Source organism: Lygodium microphyllum, chromosome 2 (genome assembly GCF_053477565.2).
Source record: "Lygodium microphyllum isolate KBCC chromosome 2, Lygodium_microphyllum_v1.1.10, whole genome shotgun sequence".
Taxonomy (NCBI): Eukaryota; Viridiplantae; Streptophyta; class Polypodiopsida; order Schizaeales; family Lygodiaceae; genus Lygodium; species Lygodium microphyllum.
Window position 1 is genome coordinate 178402080 of NC_141136.1, and position 20415 is coordinate 178422494.

Sequence of the window (20415 nt, forward strand, 5' to 3'; positions counted from 1 at the left end):
CACATCCCATTTTGTCTCCCCTTTCGTTGTGTAGTAAATGATATTAGTGAACAAGCACTTTTCAAATGTATTGGTGGCATGCATGACCTAACAACCTAGCATTCCCCACCCCCTTGTACCAAAGAATTAAAGAAATGAGAGATGAAGCAACAAAAAAGCACCCACACTTACCCACTGCATTTGGAGACTTTCAAGTTAATAGTGCTTGGTGATCTACTAGTGGCCACCTCCTTTGTTAACCTCCTAGCCCCATCCTTGCCCAAGATCCAAGGTTCTACAGTGTAGGCCATGACTTTGACTTATTGCACATACATATTTACCTCGAATCACCCCACACACTTTAATTTTTCATCAATCTAGTCCTTAAGGTTTGTGTATATCTATGAGGCTTTCAAACCTAGCATGAGACTCACCTTCTAAGTTGCACATACATACCTACCCACCACTACATTGTAGACACATCCCATTTTGTCTCCCCTCTTACTGTGTAGTAAATGATATTAGTGAACAAGCACTTTTCAAATGTATTTGCTATCATACATTGTATAGAACTCGCAAGTACATTTGGAACTTCTTTTAAGGTATCCAAATGCACATAATGATCCTAACCTTATCGCACTAACTTTCAATGTAGTGCTCTATAGTTGAGATGGTTCTTTGTCACTAGGCTATAAAAGACATGAGTGATCAATAATTGTATTGTGTGTTATAATATTAATTTTATATCTGCCATCATAGTCCTCAAGGTTTACTTACTAATATGTATAGAACAACTAGATTATAAATTCGCATCCTGACTATGGCCCAAGATGTGAAACAATTACCAAGAATTTGCCTTTATAGGGAAGAGGAGCATGAAAAAGAGATTGTTGAGATTCCCTAAAAGTAGATCCAAGAGTATGAGGAGCTTATGTATGAAGCATAGATGAGATCTCTATAATCAAACACGTGTAGGCCTAGTTGTGAAAAGGTGTACCCAAATCCAAAGTTATGCTTCTATTCTATTAGTTATGAATGTAATTTGATGTGTGTAACTAATTCCACATTTTTTAAGCTCGGAAGTAAACTACTTGAAGGGAAAAATTATACCATGCCCACTAAGATCGCTCAAGTAAGACTTATGAGCTAGAATTTATCTACATTTAATGTCTAATATCTTTTTCAGCATAATCATTTTCCTAAGACATTCTCAAAAAATAGGAAAGAGCGATGCTAATTCTAAAAGATATATCTAATGTTTCTCTTAAATCCGTATCAAATAGATCTTAAGCATTGATCCGGGTTTTTTACAAACCAGATTTCTACCACAAAATTTGGCCAAAACCCCTATCAAGAGCCTTACCCATAGCTTAAACCCTACATCTTATCACTTTGGGTTTACTCTTTAAGCACTAGGTATGCTACATTGCTTCTCGGTTATGATAACTCTAGCAAGTGGGGAAAGAAGTTCTTTGGGTTTACTCTTTAAGCACTAGGTATGCTACATTGCTTCTCGGTTATGATAACTCTAGCAAGTGGGGAAAGAAGTTCTTTGGGTTTACTCTTTAAGCACTAGGTATGCTACATTGCTTCTCGGTTACGATAACTCTAGCAAGTGGGGAAAGAAGTTCTTAGGAGGGATGTCAATGTAAAGAGTAAAAGGGATGGGTTATCTTAGTGAAGATGGAAATGGATTACACCTAGGGATTGAGTGAGTGCATACATTTTTTCAAAGGACTAGCCTCCAACTACACTTGGGTTCCACCTATATCACCAAGATTTGGGATCTATCACCATCATTAGAGGATACCTCACTCTTCTACACAAGTCAATGTCCACATCATGGTGTCATTTGGATCTTACACAAAAGCTTACAAGTATGGACCCCCTCTGTCATATGCTTATATGTATTTATATATATAAGGAATTAAAGTCAAAGAAACTTTTGGAAGCCATTTTTAATAATTTTAGTAAATCCCAAGGGAAATCGAATTTCAAGAAAATTCCCACAAAGTTACATAATAAACTTTTTTCAAATTATTCACCAATTTGAAGTTACAAAGGCGCAGACTGCTGGCCATACGCAATTTTCTTCTCTCTTTCACCTTTATTACATCAACTTCCCATTTTATCCTTCTTGTAAATATATTATAATAATGTGCTTTGCGCACTCACCTCTTGTAATCTAGCTCCCTTTCTCTAGCTTGTCTACCACCACCCTTGGCTTCTTGTACAATGACCAAGGTGGGGACTTGTCCCATCTACTATTCTCCATATTATCAAAGATGCCATACATCATCTAGGATTATGTTAATCATGGTGCACAAATTGGATGCCATATGCGTACATAGCGAGCGCCGCAAGGTCCCCAAGAACAAAGAACTCTACTTTTTGCTTAAAAACCAAGAGAGAAAATTTGCACGACATGAAGCAAGAAGACCAATTGGGTACAATCTCTCCCCATGCCTTGTGTGAGTACTCCAAAAAGCATGTATTTAATATATTATTCATCTCCAAGCTAAAAAATAGCCCAAATGTATAATTAGCATGCTTTAGCTTTTGTGTTTACTTTTTTCCAAATAAAAAATAAAGCAGTTGGGTGTCCCAAGAGTCGGGCTATGCCCAAATACAATGTCCAATAATGAATATTTAAATCGTGCATCCATGCACATACAAAATAATAAATATATGTCAAGAACTTTAATAAATAAGCGCATCAAAATAAATATTGGCGCCGCGCCTAAGATGCGCACCCATCAAAAATGATAATTTCTTCTAGATAGCTTGAATACACGTTATCGCCTAGTGCTTCCTAGCGCCATCGCCACCTACTCTACACATCAACTAAGTATTCACAATTGTTAGAAAATAATAAAATTAAACCAACAAAAGTGAATACCTAGTAGTCTTCAGCTACAAAATAAATAAATAGGTTGGAACTAAGTCCTAACCTTAATTGATTACGAGTGCGCACTCTAAACTCATAAACGTCCATTAATTTAAATATGTATTTTGTGGAATCACCCGCTATGGAATCACCCACTTGCACATTAAATTAACGAGACGCCTAAAAAGGATAGGCGTCCCCATTGACTTTTCGCACAAGGAATCCACCTTGTGTGTACGAGCCCCGAAAAATAAATATAAGTTTATGGAATCCACCACAAAAACCTCATGGAATCCACCGTGGAATATGCCTCCTGGCATCATATCCCCCAGGTGGGATAGCAATTGTCCTCAATTGCTATTAGCTCAATGTATGAGCTAAGCACTTAGGTCACGAGCGTGCATCCATTGGGCCTCTTCAATAGGATGATTTTTAAATTTCACCAAATATCGAGAATATCTATGGCCAGTTCTAGTGGTCATAAAGTCGATATCTAGAATAGTCTCAAGTTCAAGGATTTCAATTTCTTCTTCTAACAAAGGAGGATTTTCATAAACATGATGGACAGGTAATTGGCCTTTGAAAGGTCGTAACAAACTGACATGAAAAGTATTGTGGATTTTCCAGTGTTGGCGTAGTTCTAATTTGAGTTGGTGCAAAGGGTGTTGAGAACAACGATAAAGGTAGTGAAGAGCTTCAACAATAGACTTGTGCAACCAAGAAGATACAAGAAGAAATTGGCAAATTAGCGATATAAAAAGTTGCATATGAGACAACAAAAGGAGACAGAATAGCTTATGGAAGGGAGTAAGTGGTGGAAGGCTCCAAGGAAAATGAAGGTACATCTTTTTCCAATATAATATATAGGAAAAAGATTATCCCTATTTTATATGATCTTATTTGCCAAAATACCAAGTAATATTTTTGTTTGCAAGTGTAGCATTGAGAATGAAGCTTCAAGTGTACAAAGATTAGAGCAACATGCTGAAGAGTTATGTTCAAATACACGCATTGTCATTGATTTTGTGAATGATTTTGAAAGGTCCATAAAATCTAGGAGCTAATTTTATTGGGTGTTTCTCAGTACTTTGTAGTCTTCGCTTTTCAATGTGTAACCAGACATAATCATCAACTATAAAATTCATAGCTTTTCTTTTCATGTTTGCTTGTTTAGTATATGATTGCTGGGCTTTCGCAATCATATATTTAACTTCATCGAAAATAGTAGCATACATGTGGGCAATATCATCAGCAGCTTTAACTTTGTTTGACAATGAAGTAAGAGGTGTAGGCAATCTATATCCATAAATGATTTCAAAAGGTGCTTTTCATATAGCTGTATGTGGTGTGTTATTGTATGCAAACTAAGTAAATGCAAGTGTGTATCCTAGGTTTGTGGTTTTGAAATTGTGTATGCACCTAAAAGATCTAAGATTTTGTTGTTTGTAGCTTCTGTTTGCCCATTTGTTTCACGATGAAATGTAGATGAAAAATCAATCTTTGTTCCTAAGTTAGCAAACAAAGTAGTCCAAAAATTATTGCAGAATCTAAAATCTCGATCAGAAATAATAACTTTTGGTAAACCATGGTTAGTGAAAACAGTTTTTAGAAACAATTGAGCAGCTTGAGATGCAGTTAAGGTTTTCTTGCATGGAATGAAATATGCATGTTTGCTAAATCGATCTACAATAGTCCATATCATATCATGATTAGCTTGAGTGTTAGGCAGACCAGTAATAAAATCCATTGAAATATGCTCCCATAGTCTTTCAGGGATTGGTAAAGGCATTAACAAACCATACTGCTTATCATAGTGTTGCTTAACTCTTTGACAAATCAAACACTCAAATACAAAGCTAGAAACATCGGATTCCATCTATGGCCAATAAAAATCCTCAATCAAAGTACATAAAGTAGAAATAATACCTTGATGGCCTTGATATGGAGGGACAATGAATTTCGTGCAACACAAAGGATCTAAATGGAACAGTTACACATATTTGAAAGTGTCCAAATTTTATGAGTCTGAACGTCCAAATCAGACAGGGTGTATGTTTGATCAGACAGGGATGGTCCGATTTTTGAGATTGGATGAATAACTTCCAATCGGACAGGTCAAGTTAGTCCGAATGTCTAAATTCCAAAAATCAGAGATCCGAGTGTTAAATTCTTGGAATTGGACCCCTGTGGGCCATGTCCAATTGTGCTGGCATATGAATAGTGACAATAATTCAAATCCTGGCAACAATTTTGGCCCCACCCACAAGCAAGGAGCTCCAAAATGCAAGAATGCATACACAGGGAGAGTTCTATATACTTCATACATAGGAAAAACTCATGTGGTAGGCAATTGATTAGCCTTAAGATCCAAGTCTCTAGAGCTCAAGCTCTCTCTCTCTCTCTCTCTCTCTCTCTCTCTCTCTCTCTCTCTCTCTCTCTCTCTCTCTCTCTCTCTCTCTCTCTCTCTCTCTCTCTCTCTCTCTCTCTCTCTCTCTCTCTCTCTCTCTCTCTCTCTCTCTCTCTCTCTCTCTCTCTCTCTCTCTCTCTCTCTCTCTCTATGCTTGCAAAAATTGAAAATGAGCCTCCCACCCCCCTTCCTTCAGTCTCAAGCCCTTTTCTTCCTCCGATATTGCCCTGTTCTAGCTTGTTTTGGAGCAAAAACCTTAGTTTGCTTTGCTTTGATTTCTTGCTCCTATCCTACTCTAAATGCAACAAGTATCAAAACACAAACATTGAAATGAATCCTCCTACTTTTCTACTCAGCAAAAATCCAGAATACTCACTTGTTTTGAAGAATAAAAAGCACAAATCTCCTACCTATCTCAAGCATCAGTTCGGGGATGCAACCCTACTTCATCGCTTGATTTGAGTCACGCAAGTGCTCAAGCTTGAATTCGTTGGTCCAGGCAATGGAACCAAAATGTAGTGGGAACTCACACTCAAATGGCAAGACCCATGGACTATTTATTGCTTCAAGCATTTCAAGGGAGCACAAATGGCTATTTCTCACCTAGCTAATGCACTTTCAATCCTACAGGGGTGTAGTGAGCTTACCTTAATGCCCTAGTGAGTAGCCTCCTCCCTCAAGCATCCTGGTTGCTCCACGATTTAAGATGCAAGCTCAAGCAACCTCAACCCTCCACCTTCAAGCTCCATCCTCCATAACTGCACACACGAGAGAAGAGAAGATAACAAGAAAGGAGATGATGGAGAGCTTCCTTTCCTTGATCCCTCACCCTCACACCCTTACACACCCACTCCCTCTCTCACACTCTCACACTTTCTCTCTCAAGCACACACAAGCACACAAGAATGAGAGAAGAAGAGATCACTCTTGTCACATACCAAAGAATGAACTTCTCATTCACTTTTTGAGTTTATATACAAAACCCTAAAACCCTTGGGCACCCATCCGCTTTTTTACATGACTAGGCATCTTGCCAAGATCCTATTTCTCTATTCACTTCTAGTTGACTTATCCCTTCACCTATATCCATTTAAACTTTACAACTTGCATAGGAGGGAGCATGGCGCTCTTATAATATGAATTACATTGCGTCGTGCGCTTTCCTAGCTAGAGCCTTCGTAGGACCTTGCTAAAATATTTGGTACTTTCCTTCATCCTAAAAGCACCTTGAGAGCCATATGATCTTATAAAATGAGTTACATTGCCCCTTGCACTTTCCTTGCGAGAGTCTTCGTAGGCTCTCCTTCATCCTTGAGAGAAACTCCTCCATCCTTGTGAAGACCCTCTTCCCAACAAGTATAAAAGTATCCGTCTTTCCTTTGACTTAGGGTTTCCTAATCCTTGAGCTCTCCATTTTCCTTTGAGTCTTGGAGTTGTTATTTGTATCTAGCTTCACTCTGAATTGGATTGATGAAACTAGTAATTAGTAGACTGATCTCAAGGCATCTTAGTTTTAATCCTTATGGTCATTGTTTGTACAAACTATGCACATCATTCAGATCCCAACTATCAAACTTGAGCTATCGGTCAAAAGCTTGGGCAAAGACCTAAAGTTTCTAAAATGAAATTTCTTTACGCTAGATTTCTTACCATGCAATCTATCAAGTGTGTAAGATACAACACATCCCTTCAACATTGTGGTGAAAACATACCTAGTAATTTGCACAAAGAGGGAATCAACAATACCTTGGAACCTTACATATTGTTTATGTTATGTATGAATTTATCGCATAGCATCTAGGTGCAATTAACTTCTCTTGATACATGCATTTTGAAAACTCAATATTTCGAATATTTGAGATGAAATTTATCATTTTCAATGAACTATTCTCATGTGGTATAGTAGGGGACCTAATGTATCGCATGCGGGAATCAAAGCAAGCATCTAACAATTTGGACATGTATTACTTATATCCGGTACCATAGTTGTATTAATAGTGATGCCCTTGTCCGAAGCTTCGTTGCTAGTTATGGGATTGTCATCCGCACGTGGCATTGTCCTCTTGGAGGCCATTCTCGATCTTCCACTTTTTAAGTGCAACCACCCCCGCAGGGACTTCAACAGCCTCTTGCTCAATGGAGGCGAAAATGGGGGAAAGGATTCGTGGGATAGAAGGGAAGGGGAGGTGTGTGTGATCACCCTCTAAGGAGGGAAAAAAATAGGAGCCTTCTTGAACCTTCTCTCTCTCTCTCTCCCTCTCTCTCTCTCTCTCTCTCTCTCTCTCTCTCTCTCTCTCTCTCTCTCTCTCTCTCTCTCTCTCTCTCTCTCTCTCTCTCTCTCTCTCTCTCTCAGTAGCATGCAGAGCGTCCTCTCTTTTTCCATGGGGGGGAGAAGGGATTTTATCATGGGGGAGGTGTTATGGGGTGGTGGTGGTGGTGGTGTCTCACCCCACCCACCACTTGTAAGCGTGGTGCATGGCAACAAGGGTTCTCAGTCCCCAAGGTGGCTATCACGGACTGGCAAAGAGGGCTAGTTGGGGATGGTGGGCCACGTGGCATCCCCTCTCATCATTGTCATCATCATTATCATCATCAATGTTGTCCTCTTCAACTTCCCCTCCCTCCCACTAGTTGGCGGCGTTGATAGGGGGGAAGTAAAAAAATTCAAATAATTGTAATTATTTGTAGGGGGGTCCTATGGGACACGAATATGGGGGGTTCGCCTTGGAGAACTCGAGATGTCCTCATCTCAAGAAACTAGGGGTTTCATTTTGGAACTTTTGGGGTAGGACCCATCACACATTTGTTGTGACACCTTGACCACTCATAAGCATGTGGTCCTTTAAAACAACAACTTATTGTATTTGATATATCTGAGTCTGGATTACAAGAGGAAAGTTTATTGTAATTACATCTCATGAATATCTTCTAGGTTTTTTTTCCTAAGTATCTAATAATTTCCTGGTAGGTTCTGGATCACTGAAGCTTGTACAACTTCATTTCTTATAAGTTCAAATTCTCTTTGAGAATTGACATGTATATGTCCAATCTTGTGGCACTAGCAACATCAATGTTTAGTGTACTTCAGACATTCCCTTTTGAAATGACCTAACTCCTTGCAATAGAAACATCCCAGAACTTTATCACTTGGGGTCACAAGATTCTTGATTGTATTTGGCAGGATTTTCTTCTTTAGACCAAATTGCCCTAGGATCCTTTTGGCAGACCAAAGTGGTCCTTTATCTTGAAAACTCTGTTTCCAAATTGTCCTCTTTTTAGATGTGGACTGAGATCCATGGACAATCGGCTTTGCTTGTAATACTAAAGAATACTCCCAAGCTTTGACATTCTGGTAAGACCCAATCTATATTAGTTGAGAAGAAACAACTTAAGAGAAATTCACTACAAGTTATAAATGTCATTCCTTGCTAAAGTATCTGTGACCACTTGTAAGTTCTAAGCTCAAAATTGATGCAACTCATATTACTCGAGTTAACTACAGTTACAAGAGTAAGGTTTATTCCAATAAAACTTGTATTATATGTCGATAAAATTTCTAGGGTTTTTAGTCATCTTGAGGAGGTGTAGTGGATTCTAGGTCTTTGTCTTCATCTGATTCCTCTATATATCCAAAGACTGCACTTGTGTAGCTTTGTTTTCTTGGAGGCTCAATATCTTCTGGACTTAAGTCAGGGCAGTCTACTTGGATGTGCCCTAGCTCATTGCAGTGGAAGCATTGATGGTTGGGACATCTCTTATGAATGTGCCCTATCTCTCCACACGTGTGGCATCTCTTGTCCCAATCTCGAGAATCATCTTCATCACAATTGCGCGATTTAAGTTCTTGGATGATTGGCTTTGCCCAAACTAATGCATCTTGCAAGTCTGTTGGACACATTGCTTCAAGACGGTGGTTCAGAGGAGTGTTCACGCCATGGCAAAACTTGGATACTTACTGCACAATATCCATAGGTGGTGCATATTTTAGTAGGGATACAAACTTTGAGTAGTAAGCTTCCAAGGTTAATTCTAGCTGCTTGAACTTGAAGAATTCATTCATCCTCAAAGTCTGGTGGGTTGGTGGAAGGTATCCTCCACATACAACATCTTTCAATTGAACCCAAGTGACATTGATTTTAGAAATACCTTGATCTTTGCACCATTAATTCCACCATATCCAAGCCTGGCCAACTAACTTAAGTTTGGCTATCATTGCTTGATTGGTAGAAGCAGCTCCTACAGTAAAGAAATAATCATTCATTGACTCAATCCATATATTCACCTCCGCTGTGACGTCTATTCCTTTTCCACCAAACTCAAGTGCCTTAATTTGGTTCAGAAGGAATTTCTTCTCTTGCATGTCAGTATTTATGGGTGCAGATGGTGCCTGACAATCAAGCCATACCACTTAGGTTATTATGTTTATGATATGTCTATGAACCGTACATTAATCAATCACATATCATTAAAAAGCTTTTCTCTAATACCAAGTGTAATGTACCTGCCTCTATCGACTGTCCAAGCACGTTTTTAGCGGTCCATCGAGAGAGAATCTAAGCGGCGCTGCTCGACACTCTCATGGAATGTTATGGGGTTTGTCGCCTAGGGTTTCTTGTGTTCTCCTTGCAACAGAACCTTTGAGAACCCACCGAGATGATCGACCTGAATTTTGGGTTCCTAGTGGGTCAAGGTCTCTTGACAATATTCTAGCGTCGAGGGTCCTGGACATCCTACTTTACACAGAGATACCCAAGCTGAAGCAGATCCATGCTGCACTTGGTTCAAAGAGAATGGAAAATGAGAGGGATGCGTCGCTCAATCTCTCTACCCGTAGGGCATAGTTCCATTCTAGTCCCCTAAAATGACATAAGTTAGAGTTATAACCTAACAATTTCTAAGGGTCAGACGTTTGTAAAACCTTGTGAGAAGCCTCCTAGTTTTCTGGCACCACCGTGCCATAAGGCGGACCTGTCGAGGATTCCACCCCTAATGGTGTTTGGATCACCGAGAATTGGTGGTTTTGCCCCTTTTTATGGAGAGCGGCATGAACGAATGCCCTCTCAATCTCAGCTTCCATGGATGGATCTTCTTCTTCGTGGATTCCCTTAGTGGTGATATTGGAAGTTTTTGCCCTTCCCATTGCTACACGACCACGGCCACGCGTAGCTCAAATGGTGTCGCTAAAAGCATTCCTAATTCTATTAGTGACGCCAATAGCAATGCATATAGTGACACTACAAGGGTACACACATATAGCGACGCTAAGTAGCGACATTTTTTTTCGACGTCAGTATTAGCGTCGCTATCTGCGTCGCTAAAAACATTGCTATTAGCGTCACTATTTAGCGACGTAAATAGCGACCCTAATAGCGATGCTAATAGCGACGACTTACGGCGGTAACATTTTGTAGAAACCCGAATGTTTCTTTCAAATGAGCGCATGAAGGCGGAGAGAAAGAGAAAGGGAGGTGAGCAAGAGAGGGAGGTGAGCAAGGAAACAAGCCGTGAGCCCCACGCGAGGAGAGGAGAGTCGCCCACACAAAGAGGTCGTGGAAGAAGAAGAGAGCACGACGGTATGCCCTGTTTTGGTTTCTTTACAATCTTTGTTTTGCTTTGCAATGTAGGTTAGAAAGTGTTGGTTTCTCTTCAATCTTTGTGTTGCTTTGTGTTGCTTTGCAATGTAGGTTAGGAAGTGTTGAAAGAGAGAGAAATGGAAGCGAGTGTTTTCAAATTTTTTCTTGTGTTGGATTTTATTCTTTGCAATGTAGGTACGAAAATGTATGTGTGCGAGCATAGTTTAGAGCCGACCTCAAAGATAGATAAGTTTAGAGCCGAACTCAAAGATATAGGTACAATTTTATTTTTTTTTTACCTGAAATATATATAGTGGAGTGGTCCCAATATACAATATAGAATCGTTATTAAATTATCATTCCATTACATCGCAGTCAAGATGTCTAGCACTCACGACCAACATGGTGGTGATTGTGAGGCTTGGCTCAATCAACGTGTCCTCTGTCCATGCACGCAATGCAAATTGGCCATTCGTTGGAAACGTCGTTTGTCCATAGAGCATGTGCAATGGTATGGAGAGTTTCGAGTTGAGATAATTGACCAAGCAGTCTTGAATTACGAGATTGCGGTAAGTTCTCTCTCATTACTATATGACATGTAATTGATTTAAGTATAATAGTTTGGGGTTATTGTAGAAGTTAGCTACTTAAGGTCCTTTACAAGGTCACGGCCATGTCGATACATTGTAGTCCGCAGATCTCTTGCATCCAGTAAGACGGGTTTGTCCACGCTCTATACAAATGCCATCCGAGATAACTAACTGTCTCATAGAAGGTGATAACTCTCAACCCCCTTCTATGGGTGAGAATGCTGGAGACATGGACGATCCTCCTGCTTTTTTGGAGCCCGACTTAGAGGACATGATCGAATCATTGCTTCTGACGGACTCGGAATCCCAAGATCCTTTAATTGCAGAGGCTGCCATTCCATTGTATGATGGGAGTCAGGTATCCCATTTGAAGACACTTCCTGCATTGTTGAGCATACAAACAAAGTATGGATGGAGTGATGTGAGTGTGACAAAGCTATTCAAGTATATTATGATGTGTATGATTCTTTATTGAAAGCCAATAAAATGTGCTATGTAGTACTCTAATAGCGTGCTTCATTGCAATTTGTAGAACGTTGAAATCTTATATTTTTCCTACCCAAAACACGATGCCTGAGTCTCGTGATAATGCAAGACAAGTGCTACGAAAGCTAGGCATTGATTATAATTGCATTCATGCTTGCCCCAATGATTGTGTTCTCTTTCGGGGAGAGTTTGAATTGTTGGCCACATGTCCCAAGTGCAGTGCGGATAGGTATCGAAATGACTTGCAAGGACAGACTGTTCGACAGAATGTTTTGAGGCACTTTCCACTCATACCGCGTGTTCGTCACATTTTTCGGACCAAGAGTTTTGCAAATTTGACTACATGGCATGCGGAAAATCGATCCACTAATGGTGTACAGCGTACACCAGCTGACTTAGAAGCATGGCATCACATTGACGAGACTTTCCCTGACTTTGCAAAGGAGGCGAGGAATCTATGATTCGGTCTTGCCATGGATGGGGTAAATCCTTTTGGTTTACGTTCCACCTCCTATAGTGTATGGCCCGTGGTCCTTGTTAACTACAATATACCGCGTGTTCGTCACATTTTTCGGACCAAGAGTTTTGCAAATTTGACTACATGGCATGTGGAAAATCGATCCACTAATGGTGTACAGCGTACACCAGCTGACTTAGAAGCATGGCATCACATTGACGAGACTTTCCCTGACTTTGCAAAGGAGGCGAGGAATCTATGATTCGGTCTTGCCATGGATGGGGTAAATCCTTTTGGTTTACGTGCCACCTCCTATAGTGTATGGCCCGTGGTCCTTGTTAACTACAATATACCGCCATGGCTTTCCACCAAGAAAGGACACCTTTTGCTCAGCTTGCTTGTGCCTAGACGATACAAAGTCAAGAATATGGATGTCTACCTCTCTCCACTGATTGATGTGATAAAGGAGTTGTGGGAGGGAATTGTAGTGGAGGACATGAGCAAACATATTGGTAGGCGATCCGCAACTATAAGGGCAATTCTTATGTGGACCATGCATGACTTTCCAGGTTATGGAGAATGCTCTAGTAAAGAGTGTTTTCTTATTTTTCCAGTTTTCTTTGAGCGATGTTGGTGTTATGACATACCTCATTGTACATGTGTGTTCTGCAGGGCTAGTCACGTCAGGTTACCATGCATGTCCTCTGTGTGGACCAAGGTTGGATTCTCGTATGTCAAAATCTATGAAGAAGATGGTATTTGAGGGACATTGGGCTTTTTTGCCAGAGGGTCATCTCATGAGAGAAGGATTTCTTGGTCGCCCTCCTGCGAGAATGAACGCACTGAGCTGGTTTGATCATAGGATGGTGGACCAAGACTCGCTTCCCAGTGGAATGCGACGCTTCTCAATTTTCTATGAGCTGACTTATTGGAAAAAACTGAAAATTAACCACCTTTTAGATCCCATGCACATTTTTAAGAATGTGGGTAGCTTGCTATGAGACCACCTCACTAGGCAGTGAGACACACTAGGAGCGAGGATGGATTTGAAAGCAGTGGAAAGATGGAACCATATTGGCCTGTAAGTGGCGTCGACGGTCGAGTGCAATTGCCACGTGCTCCTTGGGTTTTGTCTGGCAATGAAGTGCAACGAGTAAAGGAAAACATCAAGTCCTTTCACACGCCGACTGGCCTAATGCGTTCTCTCAAGACAGCATTCACAAAGGATGACCCCAACTCACAGGAGTCAAATCCCATGATTGGCATAAGATGTGTCAAGTATGTATGGTATGAGGCTGCGTATAGCATGATTCTGCATATTAGATTTCAGAATCTCCGTTTGTTTATACACAATATTAATTACATGGTTTTCACAGTTCGTATTGCCGATCGCAATCATGGGGTCTCTGACATCGGAGGTAGGGATAGCCATTTACAAATTATCCAAGTTGGTTCAGTTTGTCTCCCAGAAAGAGATTCACACATCATCGATTGAATCTGCGAAATGCATGGCAGTAGAAACTGCTTGTCTTTTGGAGAAGTATCTTCCTAATAGCATGCTCATGATACAAATCCATCTTCTAGTGCATATTGTAGATGAATTGCAGGTTGTAGGTCAAGTCCATAGTCGATGGATGTTTTTCCTTGAATGGTTCATGAAGACCTTAAAGGGATTTGTGCGACAACAGGCTCGTCCTGAGGATAGCATGGCTGAAGGTTGGTTAGTGTCGGAGGCCTTGGTGTACATTTCTGAGTGGTTGTCCACTATGGACCGGGACAAAGGCTTGATATGGTCACTTAAGGAGGATGATCGTCTGAATGGAGATATCCTAGTGGGAAACGGAATAGAGAAGAAGATGGACGCATCCATGGAGTCCAAGGTGAACCAATTTTGTATGCTATATAGCGCTACGATGGAGAAATGGCTGCAATGGTATGAGGATACTCGAGCTGAGCGAGAGTCTGCAAGATCTGACTTTCGACGGAGTACGCGGCAATGGCCCATTCGATATCCGAAGGGCTTAGAGGATATGCCTCTACTCATATCCACTAGATGGCTACATGAGGCCCTAACCAAAGCATCTCAAGATGGAGAAACAGTTACTGAAGAAGAGTAGGACTTCTCACGTGGATGCAATCCCAAGGTATGCAATCCCAAGAAATTACGATCTATACTGCAAATCGCAACTAATATATTTGTTCTTCTCCCAATATAAGGTCCATAGTGCAGCATGGTCACGTGAACGACATTTCAGAGTAGAGCACATTGACAAGTTACGCTCGACAATGGACTGTGGAGTGATGGCAATGTTTGAGCAGGAAAGCCGACGACGTGCCACAGATCCAAACCATGTAGTTGCAGAGATGGAGTATTTCGGATGTTTACAGAGTATCCTTGTAGTGGACTATCGAAGTTTCTCCGTGACCATATTTGATATGCAATGATTCAAGGTTACTCTTGAAGGAGCAGGTGCAACTGTTCGGCGAGGGCCAAGTGGCTTTTTTGAGATTGACTCAACGAAAAAGTGGACCGATTTGAGTGATACATTTGTTTTACCAAATCATTGTGAGTAGGTAAGAGTCCCTAATACTTAACGTGCTTTAGCAATCTCAAAGTGGACTTTTATACTAATCATAATATGGATCAGGTCGTCTTTTTCCCTAATCCTACAACCTCAATGGTGGTATGTCATTCCCATGACATCTAGGAGTATCCTCGTGTTTACCAAAACCCCTGTACCGATCGTAGAAGAGACACCTTTAATAGCGGCAATGACAGAAGGCATACAAGAAACTAGGATGAACCGCCTGGAAGACCAAGACATCTCACATATGGAGATAGAGGATGGGTTTTTTGAAAATGAAGCCGAGTCCTCATTTTGTGGAGAATTTTATATAGATCTCCCGGTGTATACTGAGCTATGTCAAGATGAGATTGTGGAACCCTAAACAAAAGTGACTCAATCAAAACATTCCTCCCACTGCAGCAATGTCAATTTTTGCAAATCGGTTAAGATAGTTTGTATGTTTTTGGAGTATGGTATTTTGTATTATCTGTTTTTTTATTATTTTAAAATAAAGTCTTGCTAATTAAGTCTTAGTTTTATTATGTCTTGCAATTCATTATCTAATATTATTATTTTTCGTTGTATGTGCAGGTTTAGTATTTGGGCACGGACGGCAGGATGAGTCACAATTTTACAGATGACGACATTGACGCGATGCTAGCGCATTTCTCACCAGAGCAGCTAGCACGGGTCAGAGATAGAGCCGATGCACAGCTTTCCCGTTCCACCTCAGCACGATCGGCAGACTCTAGACGGTCCGATGCTTCGGTCTCCAATAGATGCAGTCGCAAGTCTCGCTTTGCTTCAGAGTCATGTAGTCGAGGAGAAGGTAGCTCCTATTGTGGGGATACAGATGCAGTCTCTCCCACTTGCATTGCCACCAGGGAGTCGACACCCTCTTTCACTGGCGATGGCAGGTAAACGTCTACTACTCCCACTCCTTCACACACCCCATTGATCACTCCCAGGGCTGACAAGAAGTACACGAAACCCACTCCTCCATGTATGTATTTTCGCATCCTTTTTCGGAGTAGCACTTATCAATTCAAGTTGTGTTTGACACATTTGTATTAATGTCATGAAAGTACCTGTTTGCAAAATCTTGCAGGTTACTTATATCTCATAGATAAGGCCTCTTGCCATTTATACATGAATGATGATGGAAAAGCTGTCATCTCTAGGATGCATGAGTTGTGCCAACAAGTATTTCGGCACAACATTACAGACAAGCAGAAGGAGATCCCAGATGCCAGCAAGGACTACATAATGGATACATTGTATCGAGAGTTTCCTCAGCCCTCTAGCAATGATAGATTTTTGAGAGGGTGGATGATGACACGTATGCATGACTATCAGTCGCATAGGCAATCTGATGCACGCGAAGCAGTCAAGCAGGGAAAATCAAAGCTGGAGTGGCTGGATACAGAGGACTGGAGTAATCTCCAGGATGAGGCAACATCCACTCCAGACAAGTGGAAGCAGCAGAAGGACGCTGCAAAGGCGCGCTTGGACGCAGGATCGGTGCATCACCTTGGTAGCAGTGGCCACGCAACATTCCTGGCAGATTTCATAAGTATTAATAGGGTAGAGTACTCTGATTTAATGACATCCATGTTGATGTATGTATTTCGAACATGAATCTCAAGTATGTTGTTTTTCAATATTTCTGTGTCATAGCAAGGTTTTACGAATGGTGACCTGACTGCACTAGAGGTGACATACGGGGAGAAGCATGGCTTGAGTGCCATGATCGAGAAGCTCTATGCTCGCGGAGGACCGGTAAGTAGTAATAAATATCATTCCTAATTTGAGAAATCTGTCATTATATGTCAGTTTCTATTTGGTACTCACAATTATATATGTATTTGCTGTTGCAGACTCCCTTCGATATGCCTTTACAGCGAGAGGAGTTTTCTGATGCGGATAAGTCGTAGAGAGCAGATTAGGCTACATAGGATTACTCCCTATCTTGTATTATGTAAGGCCTTATGGCCTCTATCCTCCATATGTAATAGCTAAGTATATATGATTCGTACTTCTATGTTGTAGCTTGACTCCATATTTGCTTTGTCGCAGTAGCACTTCTCAATTTCAGTTCTGTTATTTTCTTTATCAATGCAATGCACATTTGTGTTAATTAATGTCATGAAAGTACTTGTTTGCAAAGTCTTGTCATTATTTGGGATCGATTGTCTAACTTCTTTGACAACAGGAATTGTCTCTTAGCCCTGTGTGGATCTGTATCTGCAGCACTGCCATAAAAATTTTTATTTTCTGCAACCGTCGGTATCAGCGTCGGAAAATAATTCTACAATCGTCGGTATTAGTGTCGGAAATTCCTTTGTAACCATTGCTATTTTCGTCCCTAATTTCGTCGGTATTAGAGTCGCTAAATAGCGATGCTAATACCGATGAAAATAGCGAGGCAAATAGCGACGACGGGGATATTTTTCATATGTAAAGAAAACGTCGTTATAGCGTGTATATGTTGTAGTGTGATGCTAATAGAGACATTGCTAATTCTATTAGCGACGCTAATAGCGACTCATATAGCTACGCTAATAGCGATGTCGATCTGAGAAAAAAGTTTCAAAAACCCGAGCGTGACATTTGCCGAGAAAACATTTGCAAATAAAGTGAAAGAGAGATCAAGAGAGCTTGAAGCTTTAAGAGGGAGAGAAAGAGAGGGAGAGAGAGAGCTCATCACCATCGTCACTGCCGCTGCCACTATACATGAAGAAAAAAGAGAAGTGTGCAAGGGAGAAGGGAGGGAAGGTGCAAAGAGAAGGTACAAAGGGTTTTATCTTCATGACTTTGAGGTAGGTACATTGCCTTTTCTTGCTTTATTTTTGTATTCTCTTCTTTTCTTTTCTTTTTTTCTTTGCAAAGAGATACATGGAAAGAGAGGGAGAAAGGAAGGGAGGGAGAAGAAGGAAGGGAGAGGAAGAGAGAAAGAGGGAGAGAAAGGGAAGAAAGAAAATAGAGAGAAAGAGGAAGAGAGAAATGAGAGATGAAGGGAGGGAGAGAGGAGAATGAGTGAGAGAAACAATGAGAGAAAGAGGGGGGAGAAACAAAGAGATAGGAAACAAAGAAAGGGAAATAGAGAGAGAAAGAGAAAGACAGGGGGAGAGAAATAGAGAGAGGGAGAGGGAAGGAAGAGAGGAGGAGGAGGTAGAAAAAAAGGGTGAGGTAAAGAGAAAAAGGAGAGTGAAAAGAAGAGAGAGAGAGGGAGAAAGAGAGATAGAGAGAAAAAAATAGAGAGCGAGAGAGAGGGAGAGAGAAATAGGAAAACAATGAGAGAATGAGAGAGAACGTTAAGAAAGAAAAGTAAAGGGAGAGGGGGGAGAGAGAGATAAAGAGAGGTGGGGTGACATTTCTTTCAATATGTTTGTTTTTTAAGCTTTTTATTTTCTATCTTTGATTGTCTTTGCAATGAGATGAGTTGAGTGAGAGTGGGGAGGGAAGCAGGGAGAGAAATAGAGAAAAGAAGGGAGAGGATGGAAGTGAGAGATGGAGAGAAATAAAAAACGGGAGAGAGAGGGGCTTCAAAAAAAAGTGTTGAAACTCGAGCATGGCATTTTACAGGTTTGTAAATAAGCAAGAGAGAGAGAGAGAGAGAGAGAGGCCGCCACCACCACCACCACCATCCACGAAGAGGGAGGAGACAATTGTAAAGGAGAATGAAGGAACTTGTGAAGGAGAAGAAAAAGGAGAGAAGTACAAATGGATTCTTCTTCAAGCTTTGAGGTAACTGCATTATCTCTTCTCTCTTTGTTTTTCTCTTTTCTTTATGTCTCTCTTTCTTTTTGCTGATGAAAAGTGTATAGAGAGAAGAAGTGAGAGAGATCAATGTGCACAAGGGAGATTGAGAGAGAGTGTGTGTATGTGTGTGTGTATCTGTGTGTGTGTGTGTGAGAGAGAGAGAGAGAGAAGCCACTGCCATCGCCAATCCACCATGAAAAGAGAGGGGACAACTACAAAGAAGAAGGAGGGAACCCATGAAGGAGAAGAAGAAGAAGGAGAGAAGCATGAAAGGATTCTTCTTCAAGCTTTAAGGTAAGTGCATTCTCTCTTCTCTCTTTGTTTTTCTCTTTTTTTTACTTCTCTCTTTCTTTTTGTTGATGAAGATATGTATAGAGAGAAGAAGGGAGACAGATCAATGCAAGGGAGATTGAGAGAGAGAGAGAGAGAGAGAGAGAGAGAGAGAGAGAGAGAGAGAGATGCCGCTGCCATTGCCATTGCCATCACATCCACTAAAAGAGAGGGGATAGCTACAAAGGAGAAGGAGGGAACCTGTGAAGGAGAAGAAGGAAGAGAAAAGTGCGAAAGAATTCTTCAAACACCAAACTTCGAAGCAGGGGTCTGCATGTCTTTTTTTTTCCAAAAAAAAAAACTCTTGGCCACCTAACGAGTGCGCATGTGAAGTTTCGTCGCATTCCGATAAAAGGTTATGGATTTACGATCACACCATGGACAGTGTGTATGAAGTTGCATTAACCCGGTTTTGGGGTTTAAATGGGTTAAAAGTTCATTCTTTTTCTCATTTTCACAACTTTCTTTCTATGCTTCCTCCATTCTCACACCCCCAACCTCTGTCTCTTCTCCATCTTGCCTTCCTCGAGCTTGCATGGCAGGCACTAAGTATATCGCTCGTTTCTCGACCATGGAAAGGCCTCATGTCAAGGCCCGCCACCTACAGCACAAGGTGGAGCCTCCTCTAGTACAGCAGGTGCTCCCCATAAAGCATAATGACCACTACAGAAGAAGAGGAGATGGAAACCAGGCACTGTCGCCCTTTGGGAGATAAGAAGAATCTAGCGTGGATACGAGCTTCTCATCCCAAAAAAGATATTTTCATAAGGTTAAACCATACCACATAGGACTACAAAGAAAAAGTTCTAATCTTCATGCCATACCTTGTGGTATTTGTTGATTGGTTAGAAGAAATAACTGAAATATATTAAAGGTAATGTGAACACTTATTTTGGTCTCACATGCCTGAGTGATGAATTGAATTTCTCACATGTTTTTAAACGAATAATAAGGGAACAATAATGTAACAGAATAACCAAAATGAAACCATATTCAAAATAAAAGGTGAAGTAGATGAAGTGGACAACTGTTTATTATTTCACATATAGAATAATATAATTTTTTAATAAAAATAAAGAATCAATAAATTTCCCTTGAGTAATTGTATATGATAGGATTACAATTATGATTTTCTACTAGCTCAAGACTTCAACCTATCAACTTTATCATTTTTATGTTTCAATGCCTTTTAGCTTTGTCAATTAGTAGTAGCAACAATGGTCATGTTCCCAAGAGAAAAAGAATCATTATTGTGATCTGAGAAAATATAATCATGTGGATATTGTGTGACCCACTTTGTTAACAATTTGCACTTGTTGTGCTTGCATGACCTTGACCTCTACGAGTTGCTTATATTAATCAAATTTATGATTTTGA